This window comes from Mobula hypostoma, chromosome 17 (genome assembly GCF_963921235.1).
Source record: "Mobula hypostoma chromosome 17, sMobHyp1.1, whole genome shotgun sequence".
NCBI lineage: Eukaryota > Metazoa > Chordata > Chondrichthyes > Myliobatiformes > Myliobatidae > Mobula > Mobula hypostoma.
The window spans coordinates 18,648,454-18,667,244 of record NC_086113.1 but is presented as its reverse complement, the minus strand read 5'-3'; positions in this window follow the sequence as shown (position 1 = coordinate 18,667,244).

The following is an 18,791-nucleotide window of genomic DNA, read 5'->3' as shown; positions in this document are numbered from 1 at the left end:
GGGGGGTGGTGGGTGAACCCTCTGCTGTTAATATACTTATACAATCTCTTAGGATTCTCCTTTACTTTATTTGCCAAGGATACCTCATGTCCTCCTTTTGCCTCCAAATTGCTTTCTTAAATGTACTCAGTGTACTCCTACATCTTTTACACTGCCGTGATAGCTATGGTACCACAAATCCATATGCCTATCCACATCCTGAATTAATTTTTCATACCTGTAAGGCTTGACCCTTACACTGAGCAGACAACATGCTATGCTCTAGTCTCATTCACTTCGAAGACTTAATAGTGTGGAGGGATCAGACAGGAGATTTGTGTCACACAATCTCCTTCCTGTCTGACCCCCCCCCCCAGCATACTATTAAGTCTATACATAGCAACAACTTTCAAATATGTGACACTTTCATCATTGGAAAAACATCCTAAAGCACTTCACAGATAAATTATCAAACAAAAGCTTTTCACAAATGAAAACAAAAATTACATAGTTCTGGACCTGGAAGGATTAGCTGTCTGGCTATTGCTGTGGAAAGCGAGCTATCACTCAATCAAAGGCGGCTGCCTAGTTTGACAATACCATGACCCAAACACTCATCTTAATCTTAAAAGCTCCAGATCTCTAGTGTGACCTCCTTTTGGTTCAGAGGAATATGCTATCAGGGTCAAGTTACACTCCTCAGTTCCTGAAAGTTTTGTTATCGGGATTGGTGTCAGGGAAGGAAACCTGACAGTTTTACTTGATGTGCTGAATGCAAGCTATCAGGCAAGAAATATAAACTGATTGACACATAGCAAACATTTTTTCAAGGAAGGCATGTATTTCTCTCAAAAGATTACAGCATGTGTTCTGAATTAGTGACAATAAATCTATATAGTTAATTGTTCTGAGAATTACCAGAATTTGACTTGTATTGAAAAGTCTAGATCAGGGCTATTTTATGCCATGGACTAATACCATTAAGCAAGGGGTCTGTGGACCTCAGGTTGTGAATCCCTGGTCTAGGTGTTGGAAAGAAAATTAAGGAAGCTTTGGATTTTGAGCAATTGCAAAAAATGTTTTCATTTCATTCAATGGAAATTACAATCCCTTCACTCAAAGTTTTTGACATTTTGTGTGTTACCTATTGCTTTATTGTGAACTCTGAGCAAAATCGCAAGTCAAAATATCAAGGATGATGTTGGCATGGAGAATGTATTGAAGGACAGGTTGTGCCCCACAATGGTGCCTTACAGGAGATTCTGATTTGCCTGCATGCTTTTTGGATTTGCATCCCTATAATGCAAACTCACAGTGATCTCCTTACAATCTCCTCAGCAGAAACGGGCAATTTTGGTGGCTAAAGATCAAAATGCTATTGGAATCCAACTACCTATTTGACCATCATTAATTTATTTATTTTCACAATGCTTCTTCTGATTCATGTTAAGATCTTCAACCAACTGGATTCTACAAAATTATTGGACAACATGGTGCTCATATGTTGGTGGTTATACATTTGAGATCCAACATCTTTAAGTGATAACCTGAAAAGTGTGCTCAGATTAAAACATCTGGAAATAACTAATTCACTAACGGTGATAATTAAATTAATGAATTGTCATAAATTAAGGAGCGGCACAGCAGCATAGCAGTCAGTATAATAATATTTCAGTAAGATTGGGGTTCAGTTCCTGCCACTGTCTGTAAGCTGCTTGCTGTTTTCCATCTGATTGTGGGTGCTTTGATTTCCAAAGATGTGGGCATGCTATGTTGGTATCAGAAACGTGGCGACACTTGCAGGCTGCCCAGCCAAATCATCACTGATTTGATTTTACAAACACGAGGAAATCTGCAGATGCTGGAAATTCAAGCAACACACACAAAATGCTGGTGGAACGCAGCAGGCCAGACAGCATCCATAAGAAGAAGCACAGTCGATGTTTCAGGACTAACTGAAAGAAGAGAGAGTAAGAGATTTGAAAGTGGGAGGGGGAGGGGGAGATCCAAAATGATAGGAGAAGACAGGAGGGGGAGGGATGGAGCTAAGAGCTGGAAAGTTGATTGGCAAAAGGGATACAAGGCTGGAGAAGGGAGAGGATCATGGGACACCTTGGGAGGCCGAGGGGGAAAGAAACGGGGAGGGGAGCACCAGAGGAAGATGGAGAGCAGGCAAGGAGTAATTGTGAGAGGGACAGAGAGAGAAAAAAGAGAGAGAGAGAAAAAAGGACAGGTAAATAAATAAACAAACAAATAAATAAATAAGGGATGGGGTAAGAACAGGAGGAGGGGCATTAATGGAAGTTAGAGAAGTCAATGTTCATGCCATCAGGTTGGAGGCTACCCAGACGGAATATAAGGTGTTGTTCCTCCAACCTGAGTGTGGCTTCATCTTGACAGTAGAGGAGGCCATGGATAGACATATCAGAATGGGAATGGAATGTGGAATTAAAGTATGTGGCCACTGGGAGATCCTGCTTTCTCTGGTAATCAGAGTGTAGGTGTTCAGCGAAACAGTCTCCCAGTCTGCGTTGGGTTTTGATTTGATGCATTTTGCCTTAGGAATTGATGTACATGTGACAGGTAAAGGTAATCTCTTAAAATAAGTCTCCATCCCCAGTCTCCTTCAGCACAGATGCACCACAAGCCTGTATGATTATCCCTGCTCTATTCACTTTACACTTATGACTGTGAGGCTAAGCACAGCTCCAATCCCATATTTAAGTTCGCCGATGTTACCACTGTCATAGACCAGGTCAAATGTGGTGACAAATCAGCATATAGGAGAGAGATTGAAAACATGGCTGAGTGGTACCACAACAACAACACCTCACCCAATGTCAGCAAGACCAAGGAGCCGATTACTGACTTCAGGCGGAGGAAACCGGAATCCACGAGCCAGTCCTCATCAGGGAATCAGAGTTTCTGGGGGTCAGCAACTTTAAGTTCCTTGGAGTTATCATTTCAGAGGACCTGCCCTGAGCCCAGCACGGAACTGCAATTCTGAAGAAAGCACGGCAGCGTCTCTACTTTCTTAGAAGCTCATGAAGATTCGGCATGACATCTAAAACTTTGATAAGCTGCTATAGATATATAGTGGAAAGTGTATTGACTGGATGCATCACAGCCTTGTATGGAAACACCAATGAACTTGAATAGAAAATCTGACAAGAGGAAGTGGATATGGCACAGTCCATCACGGGTGAAGCCCTCCCCACCATTGAGCACATCGACATGACACGCTGTCACAGGAACACAGCACCATCATCAGGGATCCCCACCATCCAGGTCATGCTCATTTCTCACTGCTGCCATCAGCAAGAAGATACGGGAGCCTCAGGACTCACCCCACCAGGTTCGGGAGCAGTTACTACCCCTCAACCATCAGGCTCTTGAACCAGAGGAGATAACTTCACTCAACTTCACTTACCCCATCACTGAACGGTTCCCACAACCTGTGGACTCACTTTCAAGGACTCTTCATCTCATGCTCTCAATATTTGTAGCTTTGATATTATTTCTTCTTTTTGTACTTGCACAGTTTTTGCCTTATACACACTGGTTTTCCACCCTGTTGGTGTAGTCTTCCATTGATTCTATTATGGTTATTAGAATTAGTGAGTATGTCCACAAGAAAACAAATCTCAGTGTTGTATATGGTGACATATACGTACTTTGATAATAAATATACTTTGGACTTTGAACTTAATCTTTTTAAATGCGGTCTGGTTCATTACTTCTTTTGTGTTTGGAATATTGCTGTCATTATTCAGGGTAGATTTAATGGGGTTCACATCCCACTCACACAACTCTTGAATTACTCTGACAATTCATTCACCAGCTCTTCAGCCCAGGGACGGAGGTACAGAAAGCTGCTGCCTTTCCCATGAACAACAACATTCCAAGAACACATGTCAAAAACATTGCTATCACTTCTACCAGTCGATCTTCTTCATTCCTTAAGCATCTGCTTAATTTTCAGAAGTATACATTGGAGACACAAAAATTTCCCTACTTAACTTTGGCCGTTTAATCATTCATTTCTAAACTATGGCTAAGTCAATGAGTGGCTACTGAATAGTGAGGAAAATTCACTTCCTGTCTGGATCATATTTGAACACCGTATCTACAATTAGCCACTAATGCATTGCTTTGGGATGATACCAAAAGTTTATGTCATTTAAAAAAGTATTAATTTGCAGACAAAAGCTGCATACAAAGAATGTCATTGGTTTTATAATCTCCTTTGTGGTAGAAGGTATTAAATTGTCATTCTCGTTGGGCACAAAGGCAATTACTATTTGAGCTCAATCAGGTGGCTGAGGGGGTAAAATGACATCAGTGGAAATTGGATTTGTATGTTGGAGGTAGGCTTAAGAAAACCTAACAAATGAGGAAAAGTGGTATTTACCATCAGAAGTGGTATTTAGATGATCTCAGGACTACTCAGGTGAAATCTTCAGCAGAGTCAGGAAAAGCCCTATACTCAATGCAGAGGCAGGCTTCCACCCCCAGTATAATGCTGCTCCCACAGTTGAGGCCTGCGCCATGCAGCACATCTCAGAACGTTGACACTAATTGTCCGTCACACATCAATTATGACAGGAATAACCTGATGGCCTCTCTGTGTCAAAGACTATAAGACATAGGAGAAGACTTAGGCCATTCGACCCGTTGAGTCATCTCTGCATTCCATGATGGCTGATTTATTATCCCTCCCAACCCCATTCAGAATCAGGTTTATTATCACTGGCATGTGTTGTGAAATTTGTTAACTTAGCAGCAGCAGTTCAATGCAATATATAATTGCCTTCTCGTCGTCATCTTTGACACCCTGACTGATCGAGAACCTATCAACCTCCACTTTAAATATGCCCAACGACCTGGCCTCCACAGCTACCTGTAGCAATGAATTCTACAGATTCACCACCCTCTGGCTCAAGAAATTCCTCCTCCTCTCTGTTCAAAAGGGACGTCCTATTCTGAGGCTGTGCCCTCTGGTCCAAGAATCCCTCACAAAAGAAAACAACCTCTTCATATCCACTACATTGGAAAAAATTATGAAATGTACTACAATAATCAGAAGATACATAGTAGATAAAGGCCTGTTTCAGTCCTATGTGATGGTGTGGTAGAATTCTAGTCCTTTTTAATGATTTTGTTTAACTTTTCCTCACTTTCTGATTTTAACATAGAAGATCAGAATGTTGGGTGATAACTGAACATGGCAGTTGTACATACTGGCTTTATCTTTGCCTATAACGGGATAGGTTTTGGTTCAAAGTTTGCCAGCTATGGCATGCATCACAGAAACTTGCTAAAGTAGGGGTTCCCAACCTTTTCTATGAGCCCCTGGATCCCAGGCTGGGGACTCCTGTAAGGGTTTTCAGCAAAGGCAGTCAACTGAGTTGTGTTTAAAAACTAAAACTTGTCCCAGAGAAAGTTTTGTAGGAATGATTCTCACATTGAACATCACAAACAAATGTATTGTCAAATAGTAATCAGAACTTTAATGGGGGATGGATATATTATTAATGTTTCATGTACAATTACATGAGGCATCATTAAATTAACCACGTCAGATTAAATGTATTTTCTTGTATGTACTCAAATCCCAACAGAAGCTATTTCAATTTGCCTTGTCTTATTGAGAACAATAATATCCCAATAGAGCTCAACACAAAAGACTGTTAGGAAATACAATATATATTTAATAAGTCCAGTAAAATTCTACATGCATTATAAACAAGTTACATTGCAGTATTTATGTTCTGTTATCATCAGGCTATGTATAAGTAATGTAGAAAACCATGCAAATGTGAACATCCTATATCTGTTGACATTGATGGTGTACTTAAACAGTTCCAATCACTTTCAAAAGCTCAAACATTTTCTTCTTTATCACTCAAGAAGCTCTTCTTTTATCCCTGTAGAGTCAGTGAACAAACATACTGGGTCACCCGAACATATTATTCACAGGAGAACTTTTTGCTATTACTGAATTGGAAGAGTAAATTCTGAAGTAGTGTTATCGGTAGTAAAAAGTAATATGCTGAGATAAAGCATCACCTATTATTTTAAAAATGCCATTGCTAGCTAGTCATCATGTTAGCTTCAAAATCCATGACTTTAATCATGTTTATGTTGAATTTCCCAGAATTAAGGTAGGCATCTCATTAGAGTTGTACAGCAGAGAAACATGAATTGCCCTGCTACAATAAAAACACAAGCGATTCTGTGGATGCGGGAAATCCAGAGCAACACACGCAAAATTCAAGACTAACTCAGTAGGTCAGGCAGCATCCGTGGAGAAAGATAAAGAGTTAATGTTTTGGCCTGAATCCCTTCATCAATCCAGAAAAGTCAAATCTTTATTCCTTTCCATAGATGCTGCTTGACCTGCTGAGTTCCTCTAGCATTTTGTGCATTGTACAAATAATTGTTCCGAGAAGTCCCAGAATTTGACTAGCACTGAAAAGAGGCAGTTTACTGAATATCATTATTTCAAGATTAATTTTCTGATCCCAAATAATAAGGAGCTAACAAAAGGAAGCATGTGATCTGACAGTAGAGGTAATTCTACTGGAGGTAATTCCTTCAGTAAAGAACCAAGCAGCAGTTTGTGTTAATAAATGCCAGGGCTCCTTATGGTTGCTCTTTTGTTTTGAGCTGATTTATGTACTGCACTAAATAATATCAAATGGTATAGGCAAAATTGATTGTCAAAGCAAATGCAAAATATGTGATAGCGGGCAGTGCATTTTATACCATGGGCACTGTCCTTTTTCATTAACATAGGTGGAAATAAGGCAGCATGTGAAATGAACTACTGCATCATCAGCACATGGTTTATGTGTTATATTTGATGGCCAGTTTTACTCATTGTGTTATAATTTGCCTCAGATTATCTTTGCTTAGAAACTTTTCCTGAGGGTCAAGATTCTATACAGTTTTAGATGTGCACAAGTGGAGATGTTTAATAAAATTTTAGAATACCACCTCAGAATGAAAAAGTGTGGTAAGTTGTTTTCATGAGCCTTGTGTTTCCCTCTTCTGAGACCTCATTACTGCAATAATAGTTCAGAAGAGAATAGTTGGAAGAGGACTAAGCCAAATTGTGAATATCTGGAGAGAAAAACCCCAGGACATCTAAAGTTGTCATGTCAGGGTAGATCAGAAGGGGTGGAACTTCACTACAAATGTGATGCGTTGAGAGTTTTCTAGAGACTTATGAAATGATGACATTCCTGATATTTGAAAAGTTGGAGACTGATTCTGTGCTGGTATTGGGTTCCCTGTCTGCAAAGCCCTGAGTTCAAAAGAAAATTTTAAGACCTATTTGATATGTATATCTATGGGCACTCTCATTATAGGGAGATTATACTTTATCTACCTACTTTTCAAGGACTAGCTTACTTCCGTGTCTAGCCTCTGCAGCGAGGTCTACCCTCTGTTTGGGTGGTGGGACTCCCCCATCCTCAACCAAGAGGGGGATACTTCTATCTAATGAAATAGTTTAAACACAATTATTGTAATTTTATTGATACACATTTAAGTTCAGACAAGTAATTCTTAACACACAGTTAACATTTACAGAGGAATTCTAATTTAGAAATGGTTTAAAATTACAAAATTACAATCAACAAATAATTTCAAAACACGGTATAATTCTCACAAATTAGAGGAATATACCAGCGAGTGGTCCATTGCAGCAACCGAAGGTTGAGGAATGAATTCTAGTTGTTCTTTCTGTAACCCCCATCTTTCTCTTGTCCTTCTTGTCATTCCTAACAATCCCCTCGTCTTGCCAATAATTATAATATTTTCTACTAGGTGACATCATATGCATGTGATACCAGAGATAACTGAACGGCTTGACTGAGTTTACTCTCAGAGGCCACTTTATTAGGTACACCTCTTCACCTGCTAGTTAATGCAAGTTCAGTGGGTTCTGGTTAATTGGACACATCAGGACCAGTACATTGTGGCCTAATTAAGCAGCTGCCCCAAGTAGCTGAAGTTTCATAGAAGTAGTTAAAAAGGTATTAAAAAAGACAAACTGGGAAACAAATTATATATTTAAATGAAATACAGAACAAATTAGAACACTATCAATACTACTACAGTGCTATAAAGCTGAGTATTGGTTCATAATACTTGACAATGGAGGAATTCATCCACGTTATGTTCATTTGACTGTAAATGAATAAAATCAGACAGCTAGTGCAGATTATGGACTGCCTTCATACAATGCTGTTGACAATTGCATCCTCCAAGTCTACATTTTAGTTAGTTTTCAAGATGATTGTCGATACATTCAAATTATTTGTAGTTCCAAATTTGTTGAGGTAGTGAAATCATTTCACTTTCACTCCTGGCTGTTTCTGGCATCTCCAAGCCTGACTGCTTGAAACCATGGTGAGCAAAACAGTTCAGAATTGTCTTACTGTTTATTTCTTGCTATCAATAACAAAAACCACTGCTTTTTGAAGACAAACAACATAACTGGCACTATTTAAAAACCATTCACTCTAAGCATGATATAGTGTCTAACGGCCTTATGTCGTGTACATGACTGATGCTATTTAGAAACCTCTCGGCAACGATACCTATATCACTTAAGTGGCAAAGTGTCCAAAATAAACAAAAAGAATCCTGGTTACTTTCTTGATTAATTTTTGTTCTTTAAGAGGTGTCCCAATTAAAGGATTGCCCCACTAAACCAAAAGCCCAATTAACTGGAATCCATTGTATCTAATCAGCAATCATGTGGCAGCAACTCAATCCATAAAAGCATGAAGACATGGTCAAGAGGTTCAGTTGTTGTTCAGACCAAACATCAGAATTGGGAAGAAATGTGTTCTAAGTGACTTTGACCATTCAATGATTGTTGGTGCCAGTTACAGTGGTTTCAGTATGTCAGAATCTGTTGACCTCCTGGGATTTCTGTGGACAACAGTCTCCAGAATTGACAGAGAATGGGGTGAAAAACAAAAAAAATCCATTGAGTGGCAGTTCTGAGGGCGAAGATGCCTTATTAAAAAGTGAAGTCAGTGGAGAATGGCCAGACTGGAAACTCAAACAACCATACATTACAACAGTGGTGTGCAGAAGAGCATCTCTGAATGCACAACACGTCAAACCTTGAAACAAGAGCAGAAAAGCTGAAACCTGCACTCACGGGATGGGCTACACCAAGTTCCACTCCTGTACCTAATAAAGTGGCCTCTAAGTGTAAGTTAGGTTTGTCTCAAAGGAGGCAACAACAAAAAAAAAATCAAGGTTACATTCGAATTAATTTGAAATAGTTCTCTGGTCTGCGAGGAATATTCATTCAAACAACTTCTCCAGCATTTACGAGAGAAAATTGATTTCCTGCATCCTCAACTTTTAACCAATAGCTTTGAAGTCTTTGGCTGCAGGTTGAGCTGTAATATATGGATGTGGCTATAACTATATGAACCCTTCTAAAGGGCAGATGAAAGGAATTTCTCATTGTAGCGTAAGAAGAAATATCAGCCTGGTTGTTTATAATTCATGCATGGTTTATTCAGAGCCTGCAGCCTGCAGTAATAGGGAATCAGAATGTGATCTGATATTGAGATATTTTTGATCCTACTATCTTATTTTTACAGGTGATGCAAACTATGTGCAGTCAAACCTCCATTCTAGAATATGAATGTACTGCAGGGAAAAGAAATGAAAGAAAAACAAAATGTGGTAGATGTCATTTATCACACACCCCAAGGTTATCTACATATTAATGAATAACATCTCTCCTTTGCTTGTAGAACTATTTCTATCCAACCTAACATGATGTTTTAATCAAAGAATAGAGCTGGGAAATTGAGACAAAGCTGTGAATGTTATTATTTTTATTTGTTTAATTTCAAACCATCTTGATCCAGTCTATAAACATTAGTCAGAGTGTATATAGATTGGTGGCAAGTGACCTGTTAACAGTGATAGATCTCCCTTGTAAGCTAGATGCTTTCTCACTGATGCAGATTGCTATTTTATATGCATTAGTGTTGCAATGTCATGTTTCACAGAAGACTAGGAAGCGGCAAGTATTTGTCTGATCTCGCCTGGCTTAGGACTACTGTGCTTTTTTATTTTTGTCAGATAGCCGTGTTGTAAGAATTCACCTCTAACTGTTTAAATCTGTGGAGTTATGTTTCCCTGTTATTGAACTAATACTTCAAGTTTCATATTAGAAATTGAAGATAGCATTGTTTAGGGAAGATGAATATAATGGCTTGCATGATAACTTATTTTAAAATCATATTTATAGATCAAGATACCGCAAGACAGATTCCGAAGCAGAAAAACTCAGATGAACATTGCAACAATTTATTTCTTGAACTTCCCACTATTTCACTATTCTTTTTCTCATCTCTCTATAAATATGTGCAATTTTATTCTGAAAATATATCCAAACAGAAAAGGAAAATAGCATAAAGACCATTTTCATTAATAAATTACCCTTGACTTTATTTATTATGTGAAATTAAAATAAACAATACTAGTTGATTTTAGACGGGGGGGAGAATAAGAGGGAAGAGCACATCCAGCTGCTTGTAGACGGTGGGGGAGGGAGAGACAGCAGGGTAGTGTGGTGGTTAGCATAACGCTTCACAGTACCTGAGACCTGGGTTCAATTTCTGCTGCTGCCTGTAAGGAGTTTGTACGTTCTCTCTGTGGGTGGGTTTCCTCTAGGTGCTCTGTATTTCTTTTCCCATAGTCCAAAGACGTACCAGTGAGTCGGTTAACTGCGCACTGTAAATTGTCCTATGATTAGGCTCGTGTTAAACTGGGGGATGCTCTCAGGGCTGAAGTGTTTGCTCCGTGCTGTATCACAATAAATAAATAAATAAAACCAAGGAGAAACCTATCGAATATTGAAAGGCCTGGACACAGTGGACATGGAGAGGATGTTTCCTATAGTTGGAGAGTCTAGAACCAGAGGGCACAGCTTCAGAATAGAAGGACATACATTCCTTTAGAACAGAGATGAGGAGGCATTTCTTTGGCCAGAGCTGGGTGAAATCTGTGGAATTCATTGACACAGAAGGCTATGGAGGCCAAGTCACTAGGTATATTTAAAGTGGAGGTTGATGAGTTTTTGATTAGTAAGGCTATCAATGGTTACGGGGAGAAGGCAGGAGCATGAGGTGGAGAGGGAGAATAGATCAGTCATGATGGAATGGCTCTGAAGACCCGACGAGCCCAATGGCTTCATTATGCTCCTATGTCGTATGGTCTTCTGGAAATGTGCATGCATCAGCAAAGTGGCTCCAGCCTGTGTATATTTGGCATTTCATTTTTGTGCATTAGGCTATGTTTCTATAACCCTCACAGGCGAGAGGCCATGACAATTGGTAATATGCAAAATCATTCAGCTAGGACAATGTTGATGTGGAATTTCTACTTCAGTCCACAGGTTTCCTGGACTATCTGAAGCTTTTTGATAAATACAAAGCAAGAATAAGACAGCATGACAGGGAAAAGAGCTAATTTTTTAAAAGTTTATATGGGGATACGAAAATCAAGAGAGGCTTTAGACAAGGGTGTGTTTTCTTCCCTGATTTGTTTAATGTGTGCAGTGAAACAATATTACAAGAAATAAGAGACATCTTGGAAATCAAAGTTGGTGGTGAAAACATCAATAACTTTAGATATGCGGTTGACACTGTGTTAATTGCAAGTATGGAAGAAGAACTACAAAATTGATATAGTTGTTGAAGAAAGTGCAAAAATGAGTCTATCTATCAATTACAAAAAGACAAAGTGTATGGTGATATCCAAGAAGAAGGAGAATCCTATCTGCAGTCTGAGAATAAATGGGGAAGACATAAAACAAGTACAGAACTTTTGCTACTTAGGAGGCTGGGTGACATCAGATGGCAGGTGCGACATGGACATCAAAAGAAGAATAGGGATGGCAAAAGACACCTTTACTAGAATGAAGAGTATACTGATCAACACTAAATTAGGCATAACAACTCGCCTCAGAACACTGAACTGTTATGTTTATCCAGTTATGTTATATGGCTCAGAATGTTGGACAATATCTAGTAACACGAGGAAATGAATTGAAGCAGCAGAGATGTGGTTTTTGAGGAGGATGCAAAGAATATCATGGATGAAACGAATATCTAACGAGGATGTCATGAACAGAGCAAGCACAAAAAGAGAAATAATGTATGAGATCATGAAAAGGCAACGTAACTTCATTGGGCATGTGATTAGGAAAGAGGAGTTAGAATACACCGTAATTATGGGAAAGATTGAAGGAAAGAAAGCAAAGACAAATGATGACGGAGACAGCCAGAGAACTGGAAATGAATACCAATGAATTGATCCACTTGACCTGAAACAGGAGTGTGTGGGCCATGGCAGTCAAAGCTCAAACTGGGCATGGCACCTGATGATGATGATGCTGACGATGATACGGGGATAAGATTTGTCAGTAGAGCTTATAGTTAGTTAGTGAGTTAAACACATCACCCCTATTGGGGCATACACTACTGATAGCAGCTCACCAGAATCTTCAGTCCAGGGCCAGTCTTCCAAGTTGTCCCCAGGTGTAGCCATCTTCTTGGTGTCAGCCTCAGGGTTGCATCCCCACCACTATCCCCAGGGATTGAATATTAGCGCTTGCCTGGTGACGCTGGTACTTGGTTTATGCACCATATGTCCTATCCATTCCCATCTTCTTTTCCTTAATTCTTCTTCCACTGCTGGCTGGTGTGTTCTCTGCCATAGATTGGTGCTGCTGATGACTTCTGGCCAGCAGATCAGGAGGGTTTTTCTCAGACAACTATTAATAAAGGTCTGCACTTTCCTAAAGATAGTCTTTGTTGTCCTCCAAGTCTCTGCCCCATACAGAAGAACTGAGCATGTTGGAGTTGAACAGCCTGAACTTATTGCACTGTGAGAGCTTGTTGGAACACCAGATGGTCTTGAGCTGGATGAAGGCTACCCTAGCTTTGCCGATCCTTGTCTTGCATCCGTATCGCTGGTGCCCTGTCTGTCAATGACACTAGCCAGGTAGATGAGGGCTTCTGCTTCCTCAAGTTGTCTTCCCTCGAAAGTGACTGGGTCAACACAGGTTGACTTGATATTGAGGACCTTAGCTTTCCCTTTGTGGATGTTAAGGACCACTTGCACTGATGTGATTTCCATGTCCTGCTGATTTTTTCTTGCACCTGATTGTGGTATGAGACAGAAGAGCTATATCATCAGTAACGTCCACATCACCCAATTGTTTCCCTAGGGCCCACTGGATCCCATTCCTTAGCAGTAGATGCTTTCATGATCAAGCATATAACCAGGAAGTAATGGGAAAGGGAATATCAGAACTTATGCTGAAGAATTATTCCTTACTCTCTGGAGTTGTTATTTACACTTGAGTTTCAGTTTACACATTTGAGGTCCTCTGGGAGCCTCTGCTCATTGTTATCAGTTCACCAGCAGGAGTAGGAACAGGATCTGAACCGATAACAACACCGCCAACAGGAACAAGGGCAGCGGCAGCTACGGCACCTCACATATCTGCAACTCCAGGGGAGACTAATAGTTAGCACTCAACGTGGATATACTGCCTCATCACACTGGAGCAGCAATATCTGACAATGCTGTGCTATGCCAGCCTAAAGATTCAAAGAATCAAAGCTCATTTATTTTCAAAGAATGTTTAAATTATACACCATGAGATTTCTCTGCTAAAAGGCAGCCATAAAGCAAGAAACTCAAATAACCCAATTTTAAAAATGACTAAAAGCCACTATGCAGAGAAAGCCAGCTGCTGCTGTCTATTCAAGAAAGAGGAGATGCGTGACTGAGAGCAGGATTGTGTGTGTTGGATCACTGGTCAGAAAACTGTAGTTAATCATGATTATGCACGTGATCTTAATGTCAAGGTCAGAGGTGGATAGGCCTGTCAGACAGAGGTATAGGTGGACCTGCTTGGTGAATATTTGAGGACAATCACAGCTTGGCAGAAATGAGGGCTGAGTGCAGGGTGAGCTGCCTCAATGACTATTGCCCATTTCCACTCACATTTGCTGTGACGAGGTGCTTTGAGAGGTTGGTCATGGCTAGAACCAACTCCTGCCTAAGCGAGGACTGGGATCCCTGCAATTTTCCTATCGCTATGATAGGTCTACAGTGGATGCAATCTCACTGGCTCTCCACCTGGCCTGGGATCACCTGGACAATAGTAACACCTACATCAGGCTGCTGTTTATTGATAACAGCTCAGCATCCAACAGAATTGTACCCTCAGCTCTAAGCAACAAGTTCCAAAACCTGGGCCTCTGTACCTCCCTCTGCAAATGGATCCTTGACTTCCTCACTGGGAGCCCACAGTCTGTGTGGATTGGAAATAACATCTCCCCCTCGCTGACAGTCAACACTGGCGCACCTCAAGTATGCGTGCTTAGCCCACTGCTCTACTCTCTCTACATCCATGATTGCGTGGCTAGGCACAGCTCAAACACCATCTGTAAATCTACCAATGACAAAATTATTATTGGCAGAGGTTCAGATGGTGATGAGGGGGTGTACAGGCACAAGGTAGATCAGCTGGTTGAGTGGTGTCACAACAAAACCTTGCACTCAACATCAGCAAGACCAAGGAATTGATTCTGGACTTCAAGAAAGGGAAGTTGAGGGAACACACATCAGTCCTCATCAAGGGATCAGCAGTGGAAAGGGCAAGCAGTTTCAAGTTTGTGGGTATTAGCATCTCTGAAGATCTATCCTGGGCCCAACATATTGATGCAATTACAAAGATGACACAACAGCAGCTATATTTCGTTAGAAATTTGAGGATACTTGGTATGTCACTAAAGACATTCTCAAATTTCTATGGATGTGCTGTGGAGAGCATACTAACTGGTTGCATCACTGTCTAGTATGAAGCGGCCACTGTACAGGATTGGAAAAAGCTGCGGAAAGTTGTAAATTCGGTCAGCTCCATCATAGGCACTAGCCTCCTCAGCATTGAGGACACCTTCAAAAGCTGATGTCTCAGAAAGGCACCATCCATCATTAAGGACCCCATTGCCTAAGACATGCCTTTTTCTCATTGCTAACATCAAGGAGCCTGAAGACACACATGCAATGTTTCAGGAACATCTTCTTCCCCTTCACCATCAGATTTCTGAATGAAAATTGAATCCATAAACACTACCTCACTATTTTTTCCTTCTTTTGTTTTTACACCACTTATTTGATTTATTTTTTATATATACAGTGGATACCAGTTATTCGGAACTTGTACATTTTGGCCCATTTTCGCGACTGCCCCAATTAGCTGAGGTTTCATGGAAATAGTTAAAAAGTTATAAAAAAGACAAACTAGTATTTAACTGAGTAAATAAAATACATGTCCAAAACTACTATCGTACTACAACACAGTGTATTAGTTCCTAATAGCTAATCCAATGTACGCTGCCGTGTTCTTTTGATTGACTGTAAATGAACAAAATCAGCTCAGATACCTAATGCAGATAATGGACTGGCTTCAATCAATGTTTATGACAATTGCATTCTCCAAATCTTCACTTTTATTGTAACATTCAAGATTATTTTCCATACCTTCAAATTCTTCATCATTCCTAACTTGTTGAAGTAGTGAAATCATTTCATTTTCACTCTCAGCCGTTTCTAGCAACTTCAAGCCTGAAGGCTCGAAACTGCAATGAAAAAAACAGTTCTGAATTGTCTTACTGCTTATTACTTGCCAACTACCAGTGACAGAAATCGCTGCTTTTTGAAAACAACCATATACAAGCGATGCTATTTTAAAACTCTTCGTTCTAAGCTTGGTACAGTGTTTAATAGCCACACGATGCCCACATGACTGACGCTAGTTAAAAACTGTTCGGTAATAGTCACCTGTCCCAATTAAGAGGCATAATGTGCCAAATTATCAAAGGGAATCCCGGCTATTTTGTTGATTTATTTTTGTTCTTTAAGAATTGTCCCAGATAAGTGACTGCCCTGATTTACTGATAGCTCAATGAACCAGGATCTACTGTCCTTTTTTATTGTAATTTATCATTTTTTTATTATTATGTATTGCAGTGTACTGCTGCTGCAAAACAACAAATTTAACCACGTATGCCAGTGATACTAAACCTGATTCTGATTCTGCTATTAATCCTAATACAATTGGTCTGATTTCTGTGTCATTTTCAGATCAGATTATGTCATTTCCAGGCACTGAGACTTTTGGAGAATTGTTGAGGGCATCAGAGTAAGTTTTCCAAAGAGTGACACTGTTGGATCCTTACCCCAGTAATAATGAACACTAAAACTGATGAAATATTTTTACAGAAAACTGTGGTTCCAAATTTTGTTGTCTCATGTTTCTACTTTATGAATTGTCCACTCTTAAAAGTATTTAATTGGCTTAGAAAATTTTGTGACATCCTGCAATTGGTGAAAGCACCACATTAGAAAATTTTGAAGGGTCCTGATTATGGTTCTCAGCCCAAAATGTTGACTGTTTATTCCCCTATATAGATGCTGCCTGACCTGTTGATTTCCTCCGGCATTTTGTGTGTGAGCAGCTCTGGATTTCCAGCGACTGCAGGATCTCTTGTGTTGATAAGATTTTTAAAATTCATTTTAGTTGCCAGATGTTGTTAAAGAAAGTAATTGCAACTGGAATGGAAATTACGACAAGTACAATGTGAACATCAATTATAATATAAGAAAAGGTATAGACTGTGGCAATACTGTATTCTTCCCACCATAATCCTGCAATTCCTTTACCCATATAAAGGCATCCGTTCATCTTGCGAGACCATGGATCTGCGCCTGGAAAGCCTTCACTCTCCAGGGCGCAGGCCTGGGCAAGGTCGTATGGAAGACCAGCAGTTGCCCATGCTGCAAGTCTCCCCTCTCCATGACACCAATGTTGTCCAAGGGAAGGGCATTAGGACCCATACAGCTTGCAACCGGTGTAGTCGCAGAGCAATGTGTGATTAAGTGCCTTGCTCAAGGACACAACACGTTGCCTCGGCTGGGGCTCAAACTCATGACCTTTAGGTCGCTAGTCCAGTGCCTTAACCACTTGGCCACGTGCCCATGGAGACACAAGAAACTGCAGATGCTGGAAATCTGAATGGCATACAAAGCAACTGGAGGAATTCAACAGATCAGACAGCATTTACAGAGGGAAATATACAGTCAATGTTTTGGGTTGAGACTCTTCATCAGCCCTGGAGCTGATGGGTGGAAGTGAAAAAAAGAGCTGAAGAAGATGGAATATGATAGGAGAGGACAGTGAACCATGGATTAAAGGGAAGGTAGTGAGGAGTGGAATCAGAGTGAGGAATAGGTGGGTGATGGGCAGATGAAGAAAGCAGGTGAGGGGAAAGATGCGGGGCTGAGGCCGGTGGGATAAAAGAAAAAGGCGGAAAGGATGTGTCTACCAGAAGTTAGAGAGATCCATCTTCATGCTATCAAGTTGGAGACTACCGATGCAGAATAAGAGATTCCATTCCCATTCTGATATGTCTATCCACGGCCTCCTCTACTGTGAAGATGAAGCCACAGTCAGGTTGGAGGAACAGCACCTTATATTTCGTCTGGGTAGCCTCCAACCCGATGGCATGAACTTTGACTTCTCAAACTTCCACTAATGCCCCACCTCCCCCTCGTACCCCATCCATTATTTATTTATATACACACATTCTTTTTCTCTCTCTCTCCTTTTTCTCCCTCTGTTCCTCTCACTATACCTCTTGCCCATCCTCTGGGCTTTTTCCCCCCCTCCCCCTTTTCTTTCTCCCTAGGCCTCCTGTCCCATGATCCTCTCATATCCCTTTTGCCAATCACCTGTCCAGCTCTTGGCTCCATTCCTCCCCCTCCTGTCTTCTCCTATCATTTCGGATCTCCCCCTCCCCCTCCCACTTTCAAATCTCTTACTAGCTCTTCTTTCAGTTAGTCCTGACGAAGGGTCTCAGCCCGAAATGTCGACTGTACCTCCTCCTAGAGATGCTGCCTGGCCTGCTGCGTTCACCAGCAACTTTTGTGTGTTGCCAGAATAAGAGATGTTGTTTTGAAACTAAAACTAACTTGCAATCACACAAGAATTAAGTGATCCAAATAATATTGCAAGGGGTTTGGTTTCAGTAGAATAAGGGCATTGGTCTCTTAGTATAATGTGGTGTTGTTCCTCCAATCTGGATCTACCCTCAATTTGGCAGTGAAAGAAAAAACTGTGAACAGGCATGTCCATATGGGAATGGGGAGTGTAATTAGAATGGATGGCCACTGGGAGATCCTAGCTGGTACAGTAGATAGAATGAAGGTGATCAACGTGGCAATGCCCCAATCTTCAATAAATGACACTAATAGACTCACATGTGAGGGACTGGATTAATTTATTAATCAAAGTATTGAGTATAAGAGCTGGAATGTTGTGATGAGGTTGTATAAGGCATTGGTGAGGCCGGATCTGGAGTATTGTGTTCAGTTTTGGTCACCAAATTACAGGAAGGATATAAATAAGGTTGAAAGAGTGCAGAGAAGGTTTACAAGGATGTTGCTGGGACTTGAGAAACTCAGTTACAGAGAAAGGTTGAATAGGCTAGGACTTTATTCCCTGGAGCGTAGAAGAATGAGGGGAGATTTGATAGAGGTATATAAAATTATGATGGGTATAGATAGAGTGAATGCAAGCAGGCTTTTTCCACTGAGGCAAGGGGAGAAAAAAAACAGAGGACATGGTTTAAGGGTGAGGGGGGAAAAGTTTAAAGGGAACATTGGGGGGGCTTCTTCACACAGAGAGT